Source organism: Eptatretus burgeri, chromosome 8 (assembly GCF_056783735.1).
Source record: "Eptatretus burgeri isolate ZD-2024b chromosome 8, Ebu_testis_v1, whole genome shotgun sequence".
NCBI classification, from domain to species: Eukaryota; Metazoa; Chordata; class Myxini; order Myxiniformes; family Myxinidae; genus Eptatretus; species Eptatretus burgeri.
The window spans coordinates 27,265,165-27,286,333 of record NC_140968.1 but is presented as its reverse complement, the minus strand read 5'-3'; the positions used below and the strand labels follow the sequence as shown (position 1 = coordinate 27,286,333).

Below are 21,169 nucleotides of genomic sequence, written 5' to 3'. Positions count from 1 at the left end.
CATATATATATATATATACATACATATATACACAAATATACATATATATATACATATATATATATACATACATATATACACAAATATACATATATATATACATATATATATATACATACATATATACACAAATATACATATATATATACATATATATATATATATATATATACATACATATATATACATACACACACACACACACACACACACACACACACACACACACACACACACACACACACACACACACACACACGTTTTGCAGAATGTTTGTGTGTGATCCAGACCCAACTGTATTATTCATCGATACTCTTTATACCCTAAGTTGAAGGATTTAAAAACATGTTATATTGTGAAATAATTTTCCTATCTTATTACGACAATGAAACAACCTTTTGATGAAAAACCATGAGTTATGCACAAAGAGTTGTAATAAATCATTTTCCAGGGGGTTTAGTGAAGTATTCATTGTCACATGGTAATTTTGTAAGCTTTTTCGTTATTGATTCTCTCATTAGAGCAGGTTTTGTTTTGTTTTCACCATTTTCACATATTTTCCACGATTCTCCAGCAAGCCTGATTGATTGCGAAAAAGAAAAGGATGTATGTGCCATTGCATGCAATTTTAAAGCATCCAGCCAAGTATGAGATGGGAAGCAGTGCAATAGCAACAGTGCTAATGAAATGGGCGAGGTGCTTCTTGCACACCGATCCAGGCCTGTTGATAGCAGTACCTGTCGGTCTAACCCTTTTGGCAGTCAGTGGCGACGTACCTTGTTAGCGGCGGTGACAAGCCGTGCCACCATTGCATTTTCTTCTCCCTATGCTGCCTAATTGGACACAGAGATGTGAGTCCGGTGATTGGAAGGGTTATGGTCAGGCAGCACGTTTTAAGATCTCTCGTCACATGACCAAAAAGAACTGGCGGGTTCAGGTCACTTGACCAAAACAAAAGGGTATGCAGGCAGCATTATTGGGGAAAATCATTTGCTTCTCCTTGCAATTACTACAATTCCATCTTAAGGTTAAAAGATAGGATCACACTTGTTTTGGGGGTCACGTGGTTGGGAAAATGGAACCCTATCTTTTTTGGCGTAATGTGACAACTGCCACCTATCGGATCCAATTAGGAAAAGTTTCAGATCATAAAGTTCAATTGAGAGAATACCTTTATCAAAATCAATTATCTGAAAATATCATTAGGCCTAACCTCCCAAATTCACCATTATCATTCAAAACCTAAACATTTTGGAGATTACAATTTCCCACTGCTCCTGAAAAAGGCTTTGTAATCAATGATCTTTTTGATCACCCACCTGTGAGAAAGCAGCACGGATGTCAGAGTGCAAGGTGAAAGCTGAAGAAAAGTTTTAGATGATGACGTGAATGCTTTATAAGGATTACAACTCCCGTGAGCCATTGCAATGAATTTTTCATTTGCTGTATTGTTGTGTACAAGAACATGGAAAAATGCCATGTGGCCTTGCAGTATATTTTTGCATTAATGTTATTAGAAAAGGAAAGTCTGTCTTTCTAGTGAGTGCACATTTGGAATTCGATTTCTAATTTGACCCGCTGGTTGCATCATCCATGATGCATGCCGATGCTGCTGATGCGGTGCCCCAGTATATTAAGGCAGGGGATGGGACTTAGAAGGGCAATTAAAGCATTAGAATACAGTTGCCTACACTTTTCAGATTCACTGTTGGACCTTTAATGGCCACAGGCAAATGTTAGTGGACGAGACAGCCGGCTTAAAAACCTCTCCTGAGGATTGCATGCTCATTGACGTACGCGCAAAGCACCAGCATGACAGTTTGTAGTCGAGTTTGAGATCAAACCCAGCCAGGACGACTCAAAAGAGGAATACACAGCCAATGGGTCATTGTGTTAGCTCCCTAAGGAAATGAGGATGAAAGCATGAAAGAGGAAAATAAAATGAGGGGGGGGGGTGAAACAGTAAGCGAGGTCGGGTGGCAAGGTAAATGGAAGTTTGTTGTTCAGTAAATGTGACTACATTTCCACCAACAGATTATATACAGTCACAACATTATGCATGAACATCTGGTGAAGGAAAGTGATAGTTTCTCATAAATTGAGATGTCAAAGAAGCTCACAGCACAAAGGCCTTCTCTTTTCGAGTCCAAGCAGATTTATCAGCAAACACACTCCTGGTATAAATATGTTACTGCTCACATTCCCAAGCATTTATGAGTTATCAATGTAAAAAAAGATAAATTGTAAACGAGCCTATTTCAGACTCTTGAACTCAAGTTAATGGGAATTTGACACACTCATCAAACTTGCCAAAGGTTGATGAGTATGAGCAGCCATGAGAACGGTATACCCACACTGTGAGTCAATGGAGAAATAAATGGTAAATAAAAGTCTTTAACTACTCGACTAAATAGGCAGTTCCAGCTAATGATGGTATGATAGTGATGTAATGATGGTGTGAACAAATATATTTGATAAAAATCCAATTCAAATGTTTAGCATAATGTTGAACAAAGAAGCTTCAAGCTCATCTCCCTCAAGCATCCTTCTGGGTAGTAAAGAAGGGGATGTTGTTGTCACTGGCCTGCTTAACAGCTCAGAAATACCCCTGATAAGAAAAGTAAAACAAGGTGAAAAGTCAGGTCTGATGGAAGTTACCTTTGTTCAGTTTCACTGAACTTGTTGCCTGTTGGATGATGAGATGGCGGTCTAGACCAGTGGTTCCCAAACTTTTTGGGGTTACTGCCCCCTTGGCCCACAGAGCACTTCTCAAACGCTCGCTCTCATTCCCTGCATTACATAAAAACCCCCAAAAAATTGATTTACGCTGCATAGTGGAAGGTAATAGCAATTGCAAATTCAAAACAATGACAACTAAATGCTGTATTTATTCAAATATATTATATAGCTACAAATAAGCTTACTTCTTTATTTAATAATTTTTAAATAACTTAATGACATATTCCAGTAAAACCAACTTTCATTAACAATATAACAACGTATGTTAGTAGTCCACCTACTTCATTGTTCTCTCAACCTTCAATGAGATGGATGAGCTTGGTGCGGTGATATCAGCTTCTCAACATCAGGCTGGAAGTCACTCAGGAGGAGTCTCAGATCCCCACGTTCAATCATTTGCAGTCTGTTTTGTTGCTTGGAAAGAAGTTGGGCGACCGCGCTGAAACCGCGCTCCACCAAATACGATGTTGGAAAGGCAATAACGAGCATCTTGACCTTTTTCCACAAAGCAGGATAGCGTTCAGAGATTTCTTTCTGCAGCCAAAAGTATTGATCGGATTTTTTGAACCTTGGCTTCAGCCAAGGTCATTTTGCAGCGAGATCAGTTCTTCCTCCATCCTTCCCGTTTCCTCATTGCAAGTATCGAGGAATGGATTTATTACCCAGTCTGGAATTTGGATCGAAAAAAGATCCTGAAATCTCTGAGACATGTCTTTGTGCAGCTCATCCAGGTGTGCACAATGTACTTGAAGATCATCATCTGGTATTCTGTCTTTCTCTTCCAACTTGGAGAGGCTCGGAAATTGGAATAGCTCGCGACGGCCAATGTTGCGCTTGAATAGGGTTAACCTGGACATAAACGTGGAGATGGCTGATTTGACTTTGATTCGATTCACATCATTTCCTTGCAAATGCAAATTTATTTCATTGAACTTTGCGAATACTTTGGAAAAATAAGCAATGTCATGCCTGATATTCTTGAGTTCATTTCTGAGCGAACCATTCGAGTCATTAAACAATTCTATCACATTTTCGAGAAGCGCGCTTAAAAGCATCTCAGGCAATTTATTTTTGAGAGTCATCTGACTTCTGTGCACAGCAGCAAGCGTTCAAAATGTTCATCATTCTCAACACAAAGCTCTCAAAATAGTCGAGAATTGAGAGCTTGGGCCTTGATTTTATTAATTGCTGTGATAACAGTATTTAAAGATTTGTGAAGCTAAACACCTCGGGTTTTATGACCGACTGTCGGGTTTGGGAGAGAATTGAGAATACGGTTATGCTCACCAAAAGCTGAGGACTGAAGGCGAATGGCCCACAAGTCAAGGAGTCCCAGTGGAGTAGTGTGAAGTTGCGTGAAGGCCAAGGTTGGTTTCTAGGGATGGAGGCAGGGTGCTTGCCTATTACGGAGAGAGTGCGTAGCCGATGAGGGGGAACACTTGGAGACGAGCGATAAGGGCCGGCCAGAAGCGGTGGGGTGGGGGTGGGGGGGGGAGGAGGGCTGGAGGGACGATTCTGGAATCTTCCACACTGACAAAAGTCGCATATGAACACAAAAAGGTTTGCTGTTGACAGTGGTGCTGCCAGGTATGAGAATCTGGAGGGGCCAGCAGTCTTTTGGGGGCACTTACTCAAAATTGATAATGGAGAATATGAGGTTAGTGTGATCTCGTATAAATACATTTTTACACCCAAAATTCTGTGGCCAAATTATAGTCTGAGGGGGCCTGGGCACCGATCAATGATGAGCGAAGTCAGGAAGGATCAGTGGGTTCGGGTTTGTTCAGGCGCCATTCTCCTTCAAAGCACTCACGTCAGGGCCCAGCATAACCAAAACCATTATGCTTTTACATGTAAGCTTTCTGTTAAGTAGTTTAATTGTTGAATTTAGCTTGTCAAATCCACCCCTCTTGTTACTGAGCACTCCCCTGCCAATCCCTTTCCCCTTATCGCCCCCTTCGATTTTCCCAATGCCCCCAGGGGGGCGATATCGCCCACTTTGGGAACCACTCGTCCAGATGGTGGGTCCAGACTCCATACACCAAGAGCATAGGTCAGAGTTGCTTTCAGAAGTTAATTTATCTTGCTGCATTCTCTTTGTGTTCATCTCACGCAATTCACACGTTCTCTGCACAGACGCCCGGTGCAGAGAAAGCATTGCACGTCAAAATCCTTTTCCAATTGAAAAGTGTTCAGTGCCAAACGAAGTGAAAAGAAAGAATGTGAAGTGATCTGTTGAACCTGTGGTGTACTTTTCATCTACAGGTTCAACACACCTCTGATTACTTTTTGAGCGCCTTGTTAAGTATAGCATCGTCATCAATCCCAGCAAGTGCCAGTTTGGGGTTCCATCACTCACCTTCCTCAGGCACGTCACAGACAAACACGGTATCTGACCACTGGAGGAGAAAGTCAAGACCATACAAGCCTTTCCTGCACCCAGATCTAACTAAGAAAAGTGCGCAGACGTATCTCAGCCGTTGACGGACATACTACATAACAAGAATATGAAAAATCAGCCCATCACCCTCAATGAAAAATAATTGCCTGCATTCGAAGAGGTAAAGGTGAGGTTGGCTGAGGCCACACTTCTTGTTCATCCCAAGGCCGGAGCATCACTAAGCCTCTTAGTCGATGCATCAGACATGGGAGAACGAGGAGTTTTGCAGTAATGATACTCTCAAGCTTCGCGATGTAATACTCAGTTTAAACCGTTGTGTCAATTTGATAGCATTTATGGCGGATTATGATGGGGTGTTTTCGCATTTTTGCATTAATGGGCTGCACATCAGGGGCCACACTTTCGGTCACCAGTGGCTCGTGGGCCATGCACTGAAGAGCAGGGATCTATACGGACCACAAGCCAGTGCTGGATTCACCATGAGGCAGACAAGGCATGTGCCTTAGGGCCAGCCAAAAATTCGGGCCACAAACTTTGCAATCTAAGGTGTTGTAAACTGTAAAGCAAAGTGCCAAATCTGTACATGTTTTGTCATGCATATATTCATACACTTCAAATTGTATAGAGGGATTAAATAAACTATTTTCTTTTCACATTAAATATTTGTCTTTTTTGTATTAAATATTTTGTTCTTGAATCAGTTCATCTTTTGTCTGGGGTCCATTTCAATGAGCCCGAGATCTAATTTAAAATTTTCAGGCCATTCTCTAAAATTTCAAAATGTGCCTTAGGGCCAGCCGAGGCTTAATCTGGCTCTGCCACAAGCCACTGACTTATGCTCTCAATACGTCATTTCTTGCTTCTTATTGAACTTCTGACTCTATTCACCGACACTCCGGCTTAACAGTTTATGGGACACCGCTCAGACTGGACGAAGTCATTAACATTTAGTGGTGAGTAGAAGTCGATAACTTCTACTCACCACTATAAAGACAGATATTTTGTGTATAAAGCCTCCACCTTCGACAATGTTTTATGAAATAAGCTTGTATTTCCATACTAATAATGTGTAATTTAACGAATCAAAGGTTGTAAAACTGTTGATTGAACTTAAAACCATTAACCTGATTATAATCCTTGTTGGAAGAACTTAAACCCATTAACAGAATAATAATCCGTGTTGGTAGAACTTCAAGCCATGAACAGGGATATAATCCAATTTAATCAAACTTGAACTCATTAAAAGGATTATTGGGGACGCGTTAACAGCATTGATTATAATCAATGTTGGTGGAACCCATTAACAGGATTATAATCCACGTTAATAGAACTTGAACCCATTATAAGGTTATAATCCGTGTTGAAAGAACTTGAACTCATTAACAGGATTATAATCTATGTTGGTAGAACTTAAATCTATTTACAAGGTTAAAATCCAGGTTTTTAATTTTTTTTTAATATACGATGTCAAGGCTCATATATGAGCTAAAAAGAACTTGAAGAAATGTTGGTAGAACTTGAAGCCATTTGAAGAATTACAATTTGTGTTGGTAAAACGTAAACCCATTAAAATGATTATAATCTACATAGGTAGAACTTAAACCCATTAAAAGTAATATAATCCACATTGGTCAAACTTGAACCCATTCACAGGATTTTAATCAATGTTGGTAGAACTTAAACCCGTTAAAAGTGATATAATCCACATTGGTCAAACCTGAACTCATTAAAAGAATTATAATCCGTGTTGGTAGAACCGATTGACAGGATTATAATCCATGTTGGTGGAACTTAAACCCATTATACAAGGGATTCTAGAATAAAAGGGTATAATAAAAGGGATTACAGTCCACATTGGTAGAACTTGAACCCATTAACAGGATGATAATCCGTGTTGGTACAATTTAAACCCATTAACAAGATGGTAATCCGTGTTTGGTAGAATTATAACCCAATAACAGGGTTATAATCGATGTTGGTAGAACTTGAACCCATTAACAAGATGATAATCCGTGTTGGTACAATAATTTAAACCCATTAACAGGATGATAATCCATGTTTTGTAGAATTGAAACCCAATAACAGGGTTATAATCGATGTTGGTAGAACTTGAACCCATTAACAAGATGATAATCCGTGTTGGTACAATAATTTAAACCCATTAACAGGATGATAATCCATGTTTTGTAGAATTGAAACCCAATAACAGGGTTATAATCGATGTTGGTAGAACTTGAACCCATTAACAAGATGATAATCCGTGTTGGTACAATAATTTAAACCCATTAACAGGATGATAATCCATGTTTTGTCGAATTAAAACCCAATAACAGGGTTGTAATCGATGTTGGTAGAACTTGAACCCATTAACAGGATGATAATCCGTGTTTGGTTGAATTAAAACCCAATAACAGGGTTATAATCGATGTTGGTAGAACTTGAACCCATTAACAGGATGATAATCCGTGTTGGTAGAACTAGAACCCAATAACAGGATGATAATCCATGTTGGTAGAACTAGAACCCATTAACAGGATTATAATGCCTGTTGGTAGAATTTAAACTCATTAAAAGAATTATAATCCAGATTGGTAAAATTTGAACTCATTAAAAGGATTATAATCCGTATTAATGGAACTTAAACCCATATTAAAAGCAATGTTACAAAATGTTGTTTTTCACCATCCTCATATCTTAAATATTTTGTTATTTAACACATATTTAATTTCGTTCTTCATTTGTTTTCTGTGCTTAAATTGCATGTACAGTAGTGTTACATATTAAACACCTAAAATCATGGAATACTATCCTCACCATCCATTTCTTACCATCAACCTTTGTTCCTTCTTCTGTTCCTTTTTCTCTCTCTAAGTGAACTCTACTTCCTCGCTTTCCAACGCTTTGGGTATATAAAATATTAATGCGTCGTCACCCTACATTTGCAAATAATTAATTAAAATTGTTGTCGATGGGAAGATCCATCTTCAAATGCTCCATGAATGGGTTTGAAGCATCTATGATCCATCTACATATTACGTAGCATAGAGGTGAAATATAATTCGAGAAAAGGAAGTTTAAAGAAACTTAAAACTTATAAACCCATTTGCAGGTGCTTATCCATTCATGCACATGTGGCACTTGTGTGCTTGTTTCATCATTTCTGGAGGTGTGGCTGAGCTTTTGAAACAATATCCTTGGTGGATCAAGGCAGAAATGTATAATTTAATCAAAATATAGGAGCACATAATGGCGTACTTTTGTCCATGCATTTGTTGTTATTTATTCCTCCTCATGCTGTCGACTCTTGCCATATCAAAACCCCACCAATGCGAATTAGACAGTTGCAATCGTGGGCTATGTAGACCCTAATTAGAATTGTGAGTGGGTGTGGGGCAGAGGTTACAATAAATAAATTATCCTGGCGAATTGAAATTTCAGACAATCCTAATGACGTCCTTAATTCAAATTGACAGGAGTCCAAGTAGTGCTATCATCCAAAAATGAATAAATCCGTTGGTAACGTGATGATTAAAAAAATAATAATTCAATCAGACTAGTTAACATTTTGCCCAGAAAGATGAAGTGCAAGGATGTGCAGAAGCCAGAGCAGTGTGATTCAGTGAGGAATAATAGGAATCAGGTGATGGCATTGTGATCGATTAGGTTGACCTATGTTGCCATGGCTACACTACATCCTATTGCACATGCCAAATGGTATGTACCAAACATGCCATTGGTTTATCCCATACATTGCACCGTTATGGAGAATGTTCTAGCAAAATCAATCCAATCTAATGGAGCACTTGCTGTGTGCAGTTTGCCCTCAAACTTATTCCAACTTTGTGCAGAAATATTAGCCACGCTAAATAAAGTTTGCATTAATCTCTTTGCTAATTAGACACCTCACTTGTCTAACAAGTGCCTTCTTTTAACTTTCTGGGCAAGTTGCTGCCATAACTCGCTTCAAACGTTTCAGTGACATTTGAAGCTGTTTCGTAGATGATGCTTCACACTCACAAGCAGCGAATAATATCACAAGGTAATTAAGGCACAGCGAAAGGCAATTTGGACCATCTTACCTGTGTCATATCCACAATCTCACACCGACTGCGCAGGTCATCCTAATGACACAACCCCAAGCAGGGAATTCATTCACGGTGACGTGGCACAGAAAGAATGCTTTCATAAATAGGCCAAATGAGGCCAAAAATTAAATAAATTCCTTTAATAAAATCTCTCGAATTGCAGGTAACTTGCCGACACTGAAAATGTAACGTACAAAAAATGGTTTTGGTGGTAATCAAAATGACTTGGATGTGTTTAAAACACCAATTGGGTCTCGGGCTCACACAATAAGGTTTCCTTTTTTTCATTAGAGCTATATTTACCCTGTAATTCCACCATTGCATTTAAGGATAGCAGGTTTATTGCAAGGTATTTTAAAGGCACCGTTCTTCATATCCTCGACATTAAAGATACTAATCATAAGGGTTCTTCCCACTGTCACCATTCCAAATCCCAATATTCCTGGAACACTGCCTTACCAGCACAATAGATCTGAGACTCATTGCACATGTCCAAATAATCGAATTAAAAACGAGCTCACTTCAAAGGATGTTGGTTAACAGCACCACATGTCTGACAAACAACATCATAGAATGGCTCATGACGAGTGACTCGTTTGCCTGGATCATGATCAAGGTCTAATTCAATCTGGTTCATAACCAAGGAAATTTAATCTGGCTCATGACCAAGGTCTAATTCAGTCTGGCTCATGACCAAGGTCTAATTCAGTCTGGCTCATGACCAAGGTCTAATTCAGTCTGGCTCATGACCAAGGTCTAATTCAGTCTGGCTCATGACCAAGGTCTAATTCAGTCTGCCTCATGACCAAGGTCTAATTCAGTCTGGCACATGACCAAGGTCTAATTCAGTCTGGCTCATGACCAAGGTCTAATTCAGTCTGGCACATGACCAAGGTCTAATTCAGTGTGGCTCATGATCAAGGTCTAATTCAGTCTGGCTCATGATCAAGGTCTAATTCAGTCTGCCTCATGATCAAGGTCTAATTCAGTCTGGCACATGACCAAGGTCTAATTCAGTCTGGCTCATGATCAAGGTCTAATTCAGTCTGGCACATGACCAAGGTCTAATTCAGTGTGGCTCATGATCAAGGTCTAATTCAGTCTGGCTCATGACCAAGGTCTAATTCAGTCTGCCTCATGATCAAGGTTTAATTCAGTCTGTCATGAGCCAGACTGAATTAGACCTTGATCATGAGCCAGACTGAATTAAACCTTGATCATGAGGCAGACTGAATTAGACCTTGGTCATGAGCCAGACTGAATTAGACCTTGATCATGAGGCAGACTGAATTAGACCTTGGTCATGAGCCAGACTGAATTAGACCTTGATCATGAGGCAGACTGAATTAGACCTTGGTCATGAGCCAGACTGAATTAGACCTTGATCATGAGCCAGACTGAATTAGACCTTGGTCATGTGCCAGACTGAATTAGACCTTGATCATGAGCCAGACTGAATTAGACCTTGGTCATGTGCCAGACTGAATTAGACCTTGATCATGAGCCAGACTGAATTAAACCTTGATCATGAGGCAGACTGAATTAGACCTTGGTCATGAGCCAGACTGAATTAGACCTTGATCATGAGCCAGACTGAATTAAACCTTGATCATGAGGCAGACTGAATTAGACCTTGGTCATGAGCCAGACTGAATTAGACCTTGATCATGAGCCAGACTGAATTAGACCTTGGTCATGTGCCAGACTGAATTAGACCTTGATCATGAGCCAGACTGAATTAGACCTTGGTCATGTGCCAGACTGAATTAGACCTTGATCATGAGGCAGACTGAATTAGACCTTGGTCATGAGCCAGACTGAATTAGACCTTGATCATGAGCCACACTGAATTAGACCTTGGTCATGTGCCAGACTGAATTAGACCTTGATCATGAGCCAGACTGAATTAGACCTTGGTCATGTGCCAGACTGAATTAGACCTTGATCATGAGGCAGACTGAATTAGACCTTGATCATGAGCCAGACTGAATTAGACCTTGGTCATGAGCCAGACTGAATTAGACCTTGGTCATGAGCCAGACTGAATTAAACCTTGGTCATGAGTTTGTACCATTTAATTAGACCTTGGTCATGAGCCAGACTGAATTAGACCTTGATCATGAGCCAGACTGAATTAAACCTTGATCATGAGGCAGACTGAATTAGACCTTGGTCATGAGCCAGACTGAATTAGACCTTGATCATGAGGCAGACTGAATTAGACCTTGGTCATGAGCCAGACTGAATTAGACCTTGATCATGAGCCAGACTGAATTAGACCTTGGTCATGTGCCAGACTGAATTAGACCTTGATCATGAGCCAGACTGAATTAGACCTTGGTCATGTGCCAGACTGAATTAGACCTTGATCATGAGGCAGACTGAATTAGACCTTGGTCATGAGCCAGACTGAATTAGACCTTGATCATGAGCCAGACTGAATTAAACCTTGATCATGAGGCAGACTGAATTAGACCTTGGTCATGAGCCAGACTGAATTAGACCTTGATCATGAGCCAGACTGAATTAGACCTTGGTCATGTGCCAGACTGAATTAGACCTTGATCATGAGCCAGACTGAATTAGACCTTGGTCATGTGCCAGACTGAATTAGACCTTGATCATGAGGCAGACTGAATTAGACCTTGGTCATGAGCCAGACTGAATTAGACCTTGATCATGAGGCAGACTGAATTAGACCTTGGTCATGTGCCAGACTGAATTAGACCTTGATCATGAGCCAGACTGAATTAGACCTTGGTCATGTGCCAGACTGAATTAGACCTTGATCATGAGGCAGACTGAATTAGACCTTGATCATGAGCCAGACTGAATTAGACCTTGATCATGAGCCACACTGAATTAGACCTTGGTCATGTGCCAGACTGAATTAGACCTTGGTCATGAGCCAGACTGAATTAGACCTTGGTCATGAGCCAGACTGAATTAGACCTTGGTCATGAGTTTGTACCATTTAATTAGACCTTGGTCATGAGCCAGACTGAATTAGACCTTGGTCATGAGCCAGACTGAATTAAACCTTGGTCATGAGTTTGTACCATTTAATTAGACCTTGGTCATGAGCCAGACTGAATTAGACCTTGATCATGAGCCAGACTGAATTAAACCTTGATCATGAGGCAGACTGAATTAGACCTTGGTCATGAGCCAGACTGAATTAGACCTTGATCATGAGCCAGACTGAATTAGACCTTGGTCATGTGCCAGACTGAATTAGACCTTGATCATGAGCCAAAGGTCTAATTCAGTCTGGCTCATGACCAAGGTCTAATTAAATGGTACAAACTCATGACCAAGGTCTAATTCAGTCTGGCTCATGATCAAGGTTTAATTCAGTCCTTGGTCATGAGCCAGACTGAATTAGTCTGGCTCATGAGCCAGACTGAATTAAATGGTACAAACTCATGACCAAGGTTTAATTCAGACCTTGGCTCATGATCAGGACTGAATTAGTCTGGCTCATGAGCCAGACTGAATTCAGTCTGCCTCATGAGCCAGACTGAATTAGACCTTGGTCATGAGCCAGACTGAATTAGACCTGGTCATGAGCCAGACTGAATTAGACCTTGGTCATGAGCCAGACTGAATTGTACATACTGAATTAGACCTGAGCCATGACTGGAATTGTGACCTTTGAATTAGACCTGGTCATGAGCCAGACTGAATTAGACCTTGGTCATGAGCCAGACTGAATTGTACCTTGACCACTGATCATGAGGAATTAGACTGAATTAGACCTTGACAGACTGAGAATTAAACCTGCATGAGCCAGACTGAATTAGACCTTGATCATGAGCCAGACTGAATTAGACCTTGGTCATGTGCCAGACTGAATTAGACCTTGATCATGAGCCAAAGGTCTAATTCAGTCTGGCTCATGACCAAGGTCTAATTAAATGGTACAAACTCATGACCAAGGTCTAATTCAGTCTGGCTCATGATCAAGGTTTAATTCAGTCTGGCTCATAACCAAGGTCTAATTCAGTCTGGCTCATGACCAAGGTCTAATTCAGTGTGGCTCATGACCAAGGTTTAATTCAGTCTGGCTCATGACCAAGGTCTAATTCAGTCTGGCTCATGACCAAGGTCTAATTCAGTCTGGCTCATGACCAAGGTCTAATTAAATGGTACAAACTCATGACCAAGGTCTAATTCAGTCTGGCTCATGACCAAGGTCTAATTCAGTCTGGCTCATGACCAAGGTCTAATTCAGTCTGCCTCATGATCAAGGTCTAATTCAGTCTGGCACATGACCAAGGTCTAATTCAGTCTGGCTCATGATCAAGGTCTAATTCAGTCTGGCACATGACCAAGGTCTAATTCAGTCTGGCTCATGATCAAGGTCTAATTCAGTCTGGCTCATGATCAAGGTTTAATTCAGTCTGGCTCATAACCAAGGTCTAATTCAGTCTGCCTCATGATCAAGGTCTAATTCAGTCTGCCTCATGATCAAGGTTTAATTCAGTCTGGCTCATGACAAAGGTCTAATTCAGTCTGGCTCATGACCAAGGTCTAATTCAATGGTACAAACTCATGACCAAGGTCTAATTCAATGGTACAAACTCATGACCAAGGTCTAATTCAATGGTACAAACTCATGACCAAGGTCTAATTCAATGCTACAAACTCAGTACTAAGAAATAATAATGTCTTTTGAGTGAATTGCTTTCACAATGCACACAATCTGAACACAAGCACAAAAACGAGGACTCAGTCCAAAACAATTCAGCACACCTTGTCTGGTTAACAGCTGAACTCTGAAATCTTTTGACAGATTCATCATCATCATGCGCTCAGCAGAGCATTTGTGCTGCTGAAGCTGTCTGTTACTAACCTCCATCTTCAACGTCCACCAACTAATGTCGGCAGATGGGACATCAAGTTTAACGTGCATCCCAGGGACAGCACACACATTGACGAATCACTCTGCCACCTGCCTGTGAAACACTGGGATTATCTTCTGTCTTGTTATCTTCTGTCTTGCATAAAGATGGACACACACACACATAGTTACCTTTCTATGCTAAGAAAACAAGTTGCTTGACAAATTGACCAGATTATTCACTTTATGTCATCTGAGAGGGGAAGATAAGTATGATAGCCTCAGATAGGATGGGATTCACCAGTGCTGAGAAAAAAAAGTAGACTTTAGTGAAAGCAGTCCCAGGCAGAATCAAAATCAGATAATGTGGAGATGATAGGACAATCCTTTTGTGAGAGGGCTGCTTACAGTCCCTGATAATTAGCCTGTGCGGACAGTCTTATTTCGCAGAATTGAAGTCACTCTCCAACAATAGGCAGAAAGATATAAGTTTTGACAAGGAAATAGTCGAAGGAGGCAAGAGAGACAGAGGAGGATCAGGAAAGGTTGGATGGAAATTTTTTTATCATTTACAGGTCGAGAATAGAAGGCATACCATTCCTAGAGTTGTGGGTTGGAAAGTTCATAGATTTGGCTGGACCGACGCTGAAATACCATGCATGGTTGTGGCAGAGCATGGTGGCAGTTGAAATCACCGCTGAGGAACAGGAAGATGAGAGAGGCCATTACACGTTAATCCATGTTGGTGGAAAATAGAGGTACAGATGGAGTCATCATTATTCAGTGGATGGTATACCACAAAAACAAGAGGTGGTTGTGGAGAGGAATGCACAAACAGAGGTATTCCAGTGGGCGAGAAGTGGTTAGCACAGCCAATGCATATTGAAAAATGGAGTGCTTGACTGGACAGAAACACAAATGCCAGGATGGGGGAAGGGAGAGAGATATGTGAAAAGAGAATAGAGAATCACCAGGGAGAGAGAGACAGCATAATTAGAGACATCCTGTGATAAAAACATTTCTGTGTGCCTGGTGTTGGCTTAATGGTTAGGGTGGTGGGCTTGGGATCTTAGGATTCTGAGTTCAAATCCCACTCGGCTGGTGAATTAATACCAGGTGGGGTTGACTTTGCCTGTCATCCTTCTGAAGTTGGCAAAATGAGTGCCAGCTTGCTGGAATACTGTGTCGGAGTGTCGACCTGTCCAGGATTGTGTCCAATAGCCAAGGAGACTGCTTAGGCAGCACCAACGCTCTGCACAGAGTATGGTCCCAATGGATGGATGGATGGAACATTTCTGTGAAAGATAAAATGTCCAGAGATGCACGAGTGACCGAAATGAAGATGTCAGTGATGTTAGACTGGAGAGGTTGAACATTGGTTGACCACACCATTATGAACAGGGAATGGAGATGACTTGAGGGGATGTGAAGGCGCATGTGACATGACAAAAGTAAATAGACACCTTAACTTTATTCATTTCATCTGCATAAAGCAAGTTTTACTCAGCGATTTGAACTAATATTCAACTATTTATTTGCAGAAACGAGTTCCTGAGTCTTGTTCGATAATTAATTATGCCTTGAACCCAGGGAACAGCCGACCTTTGCGATTTTCAAGGAGGACGAATTGTTGGCCAATAGGAAGGTGGAGTCAGCCAGCGTCAGATAGCTCAGAACCTTGGCATTCGGCTTTCTACGGTCAATCGGGTGATTGTGCAATTCACCAGCGAAGGCAAGGCATCCAGAGCTTCCCGTTCTGGTCGACCTGGGCCCTCAGAAAGGTGTCTTTGAGCTGTCAAGCGGTCCATTGAGAAAACTCCCCATTGCGAGGCAGCAGATGTTGCAGAGGAGGTCCAAGTTCGCCAAGAACTGCTGTGCAGTACCTTCATCAACTGGGCAACTATGGGAGAGCAGCTAAGAGAAAACCTCTTCTGAGACCAGCCAACATTCAAAGGAGAAAGAAGTGGGCTGATGAGATGGCCAACAGACCCTTGGAGTTTTGGCAAACTGTCATTTTTTCAGATGAGTCCCAATTTGCACAATTTTCTGACAGTGGATGCGTATGGGTCTGGAGACTTCCCAGTCAAGAGTTTTCTTTGAACCGATTGCAGCCAACTGTCAAACACGGTGGTTTTTCAGTGATGGTGTGGGGAGCAATATGGAGTGCTGGTCGGTCAGAGCTTGTGGAGTGTGTTGGCAACATCAACTCGGTGATATACATTTCTATCATTGAGGATGGACTTCTGCCCCTCTTTTCCACTGGACAGATGGTCAAAAACAACACTCTGTTCATGGAAGATGGTTCATGTTCATGAAACACTCTGTTCACTCCATGCCACATTCCAAACAAGACCAAAGAATGGCAGGACAGAAATGGGATCAAGTGACTTCCATGGCCAAGTCAATCTCCTGACATGGATCCCATTGAACACCTCTGGGCCATATTGGATTGAACTGTGCGGAAACAGTCTAGGAAACAGTCTAGCAGAATTGCTAACCCGTTTGCGTGAAGCCTGGGCAGAAATCCCACAAGAGAAAATATCGGAACTCGTTAGTTCTGTCTCTGAAAGAGTAAAAGTGTTGAAATCTGCAAATGGCAAGTCTACCAAATACAACTGTATGTATTAAAATGGATCAAATATACTTCAAATGTTCAATGAATAAATTCTTTTAAAATCACGGTGTCTATTTACTTCTGTCATGTGTCTGTACATTGGACTGTAGGTGGTACAGACATGAAAGTTGGCTGCTGCGAGCCCACACTAGAAGCAAATTGATTCACTCTTCAGAATTCCAAATTCAGCAAAACATAGACAGACATCTTGACCAGGACAAGGAGGGTGGACAAAAGCACAAAGTAAAGTAGTGCTCAATAATCACAACAACGGAAAATGATTGACGGGTTTGCAAGTGAAGCAAGAAGGAAACAGAAAACGATGGAAGAATAGGAAGCTGTCTGGAATACATGTATTTGGCAAAGACCACAAAGGGAGAGGAAACATAAAAAATATTATTTAAAATAAGTTTGCGATTGTATTAAAGGGGAACCCAAACAATTTTTTTTCTTCTGAAAACCATTGAGAATCACCCTTTGAACCCTGAACTCCTTGGACTTTTGGCTCCCCCGCCCTGGACTCCCTGGAGAAAAGTCTAGCCGCTTGGGTATATGGAGGTTTCAAGAGTGGCCGGTAAACTGGACACTCGGGTATATGGAGGTTTCGATTGTGGCTGGTAAACTGGCCGCTTGGGTGGATGGAGGTTTCGATAGTGGCCGGTAAACTGGCCACTTGGGTATATGGAGGTTTCGATAGTGGCCGGTAAACTGGCCGCTCTGGTATATGGAGGTTTTGATAGTGGCCGGTAAACTGGCCACTCGGGTATATGGAGGTTTCAATAGTGGCCGGTAAACTGGCCGCTCGGGTATATGGAGGTTTCAATAGTGGCCGGAAAACTGGCCGCTCAGGTATATGGAGGTTTCGATAGTGGCCGGTAAACTGGCCGCTTGGGTATATGGAGGTTTTGATAGTGGCCGGTAAACTGGCCACTCGGGTATATGGAGGTTTCAATAGTGGCCGGTAAACTGGCCGCTCGGGTATATGGAGGTTTCGATTGTGGCTGGTAAACTGGCCGCTTGGGTGGATGGAGGTTTCGATAGTGGCCTGTAAACTGGCCGCTCGGGTATATGGAGGTTTCAATAGTGGCCGGTAAACTGGCCGCTTGGGAATATGGAGGTTTCAACAGTAGCCAGTAAACTGGCCGCTTGGGTGGATGGAGGTTTCGATAGTGGCGAGTAAACTGGCCGCTCGGGTATATGGAGGTTTCGATTGTAGCCCTTAAACTGGCCGCTTAGGTGTATGGAGGTTTTGATTGTGGCCCTTAAACTGGCCGCTTGGGTATATGGAGGTTTCGATAGTGGCCGGTAAACTGGCCGCTCGGGTGTATGGAGGTTTCAACAGTGGCTGGTAAATCAGCCTCCAGGGTTCAAAGAGTGAATCATGGTCTAATTTGAAGGGGGGAAAAAAATTTTTGAATTTTTTTCTGCCAGTTACAAAGTGTTGAAAAAATCCATACAGTGTCGATTTTGCCAGTGACGTCACATCTGGAATCCATATTGATCCGAACGGCGGTTTGCATAGAGAAATGATGCATGTTGAGCTCAGATTGCGATGCCGCAATTCCACCGTCATTAACAACTCTGAAAGTTCTAAGAATGTTGAAACTGATCAGTGGGATTTTGAAGAAACTATTGGAGACAAAATTAGGGATGGAAGCGCTTTCGGGGGAATGTGGAACTGTATTGTTGAGCTTTGCGCAAAAGATTCAGAGGAAGAAGACGGAAGTGTTCTTGAAGATGAACATGCTGGTCACATGATCACTTCAGCTTGGTAGGATTTGATTTTCCATTCAATTACCGGTTTATAAGGGAGAGATTTTGTATTAATTGATAAATCACTTTATTTATTATTCGTGCAGAAATATACATCATTGCCCGACAGTGTGGACAAAATGAGCACACTCGGACACCATGAACACAATTGGCAACAAATGCTTTGTCCCACCATCGCAGGCTGGCCAGGTGTCATGTATGTTACGGGATCGTCCTGTTTCATACATTTCCCGGATGCCATTTGTGTCTGTTCCGAGACTTTTAATCTCAAATTTACCTACTTTATAAATCAGAAATCTGAAAAAGACATCATATGTATTTTGTAGGGTATCAAGGGATAAATTAGCGTCATGGTTGTCTGAGCATTTGGGTCCCCCTTTTCCATGAATATACAGTAATAGAACAGCACTCGGCAGAGCGGATACCTCTCACTGAACATTTTTTGTTTTGTATCCCTCTCATCCAGACCTTAACCAAAATCTAATCGGCTTGTCTTCACCTACTCATCCACCAAGTTTGTCATAACCCATCTATAACTTTTTGAAATATTTTGCTATTTATCAATTTTGGCCCGACCTCTAAATTGTGAAAACTTCACTTAAAAAATTCTAGAATGTGGATCCAGATTTGGATCTTCACCAAAATAAAACCAATGTGTCCTTATCACACACCCAACCTGTCCATCAAGTTTTGTTCAAATCCATCAATAACCTTTTGAGATATTCTGCTCACAAACAAACAGACAAACAAACAAGAAAAGTCATACAGAGCACTATACTTGCAAAATCAATAAAACAAATTTGAACTCAAAAGTAATTGGTGGTTAAAGTCAATGACCAAATATGGAACTCCAAATTTCAAGTGAATCGGACAAAAATTGACAATTTTAGAAATTCGGCCTATGTTGACCTTTTGGCCAATGTTGACCTCAAAAATAATTTGCTGGTTGAATTGAGTGACCTGAAATATAAATCCTATTCAAATTTCAAGTCAATCAGATAAAAATTGAGGATTTTAGAAATCTCACCTAAGTTGTTGACCTTTGGCATATGTTGACCTTTTCACCTTTTGATCTCAAAAACAATGGGCTTCTTCCTTATGACAAACTCTACCATGTGGTGATGTTTCGTGAAGATAATTTTAAAATTCTGACCTGTAGGCGATAAACAGCAGACAAACAACAGAGACAGAAAAACAAAATCGACTGACCAATATACTTGAGAAAATCTTCGATTTTGTAAGTAACAACCGAGAAAGAAGTTGTGCACAGCACGATACTTGCAAAATCCAAATAAACAACAGTTGCCATGGAAACAGGAATTTGGGATTTTCGAAAATTTTTCCTATCAAGTGTTTTACATGATTTATTGTTGTGCAAAACAAATTTGGTTGATGCAATTTCTAATTGTAGGCTAATTGGTATTTTACATGTTTTGGATGGCATTGACCTTGACCTTTGACTAATTTAGACTAGATTTTATACACATTTAGTACACATGCCTATAAATAAGCTGTGTAAGTTTCAGTCTGAGAACTAGAACAATTCCTGATGTTTGGCAATATTAAAATCACAAAAATGTTCCATTTGATTATAATGGGGTAAAATGGTTGTCAGAAATACTTATTTTGCTTTGTCACGTGGGTCTTTTCTTCAGCCACGTGAGACATTCGCTATGCCATTTTGAAAATGATGTGATTTCCCACAATCTACTCTCATGGACAAATTCAAATACATAATCGAAATATAATTGCTGTTTTGAAGATCGGATCACGTGGACTAAATAACTTTTGAAATCTGGAGTGAAATCTGAAAACGTTAAGAAATCGCCAATGTTTATCTGCTTTTTTGCGGGTATGTCCCATTACCAATCAGCTTGCCGAGCAAGCCGTGCCTTATCGACAGTTTCGTTGAAGTGCTTGCTTGAGTGCTTAAGCCACTTGCTGAGCACCAACAGTAGATTGCGGTATTACGGACATAGTTTGTGTCCTGATCCAGAGGTCAGTTTCTGTAATCACGAAGACATATGTAGACAGCACAAACAGATGTGGTGTAAATGGGTAACTTTGGGTTTGTAAAGGGACTCTTTGCGTGTGTGTGTGTGTGTGTGTGTGTGTGTGCACGTGCCTGCATGCTTGGTTACGTGTGTGCGGTGCGTGGAATCGGCGAGTGCGCAGACTGAACTCGCACCCATGCACATGCTGTGCAGCTCTGGTGGTTTAAACTTTTAACCTCAGCAGCATCCTCCTTTGTCCTTTGTCCTTGCGGCTGTTCCAAAACAATTGGTTATTTTATATGAATCGGATGTGCTTTATAAAGGTTATATGGTATATTTTTGTGTGTTTCAAAGCAAAATACATTTGATAACACCCGATTTCTGAGCCATATTAACATGTTTTCTAGATTCGAGCCAATTTTTTTCCACCCATCACACGACAATTGGTAGCCATTTATAAAGAACTCGCAGTCTTCCTGTCGATTCACTGAAGGACCAATTAGTCGTCGTTTTTGCCAAAAAAAATTTGGTGAGGAGACAGAGATGGAAGACAAATTTACCCATGCATAGTGCTTTAACCCCTCTCCCTATCCCCTCTCCCCATCCTCACGTCCCACTCACGCCCCCCCCCTCACCTTTGCCCTCCATTCATCTTCATGTCGGTTCCAGCTAGAAATGTCTCACACACGATGCCAGGCTTTGACAGGCCTCTCCGTTTTT

The 21,169-nt window shown here is 41.1% G+C and overlaps 1 long non-coding RNA gene across 1 annotated transcript in view; it reads right to left on the bottom strand.

The window, feature by feature from the left end:
- Positions 1-1,445: 1,445 nt before the first annotated feature.
- LOC147021383 (uncharacterized) overlaps positions 1,446-21,169 on the bottom strand; it is a 24,782-nt gene continuing 5,058 nt past the window's right edge. The window contains exons 2-6 of the long non-coding RNA XR_015061362.1: positions 21,085-21,169; positions 19,483-19,608; positions 9,220-9,261; positions 2,659-2,790; positions 1,446-1,901 (exon numbers count right to left, since the gene is read on the bottom strand). The exon at positions 21,085-21,169 is cut by the window's right edge and continues 2 nt beyond it. This is a non-coding gene — a long non-coding RNA (uncharacterized LOC147021383). The remainder of the gene's footprint in view (positions 1,902-2,658; positions 2,791-9,219; positions 9,262-19,482; positions 19,609-21,084) is intronic.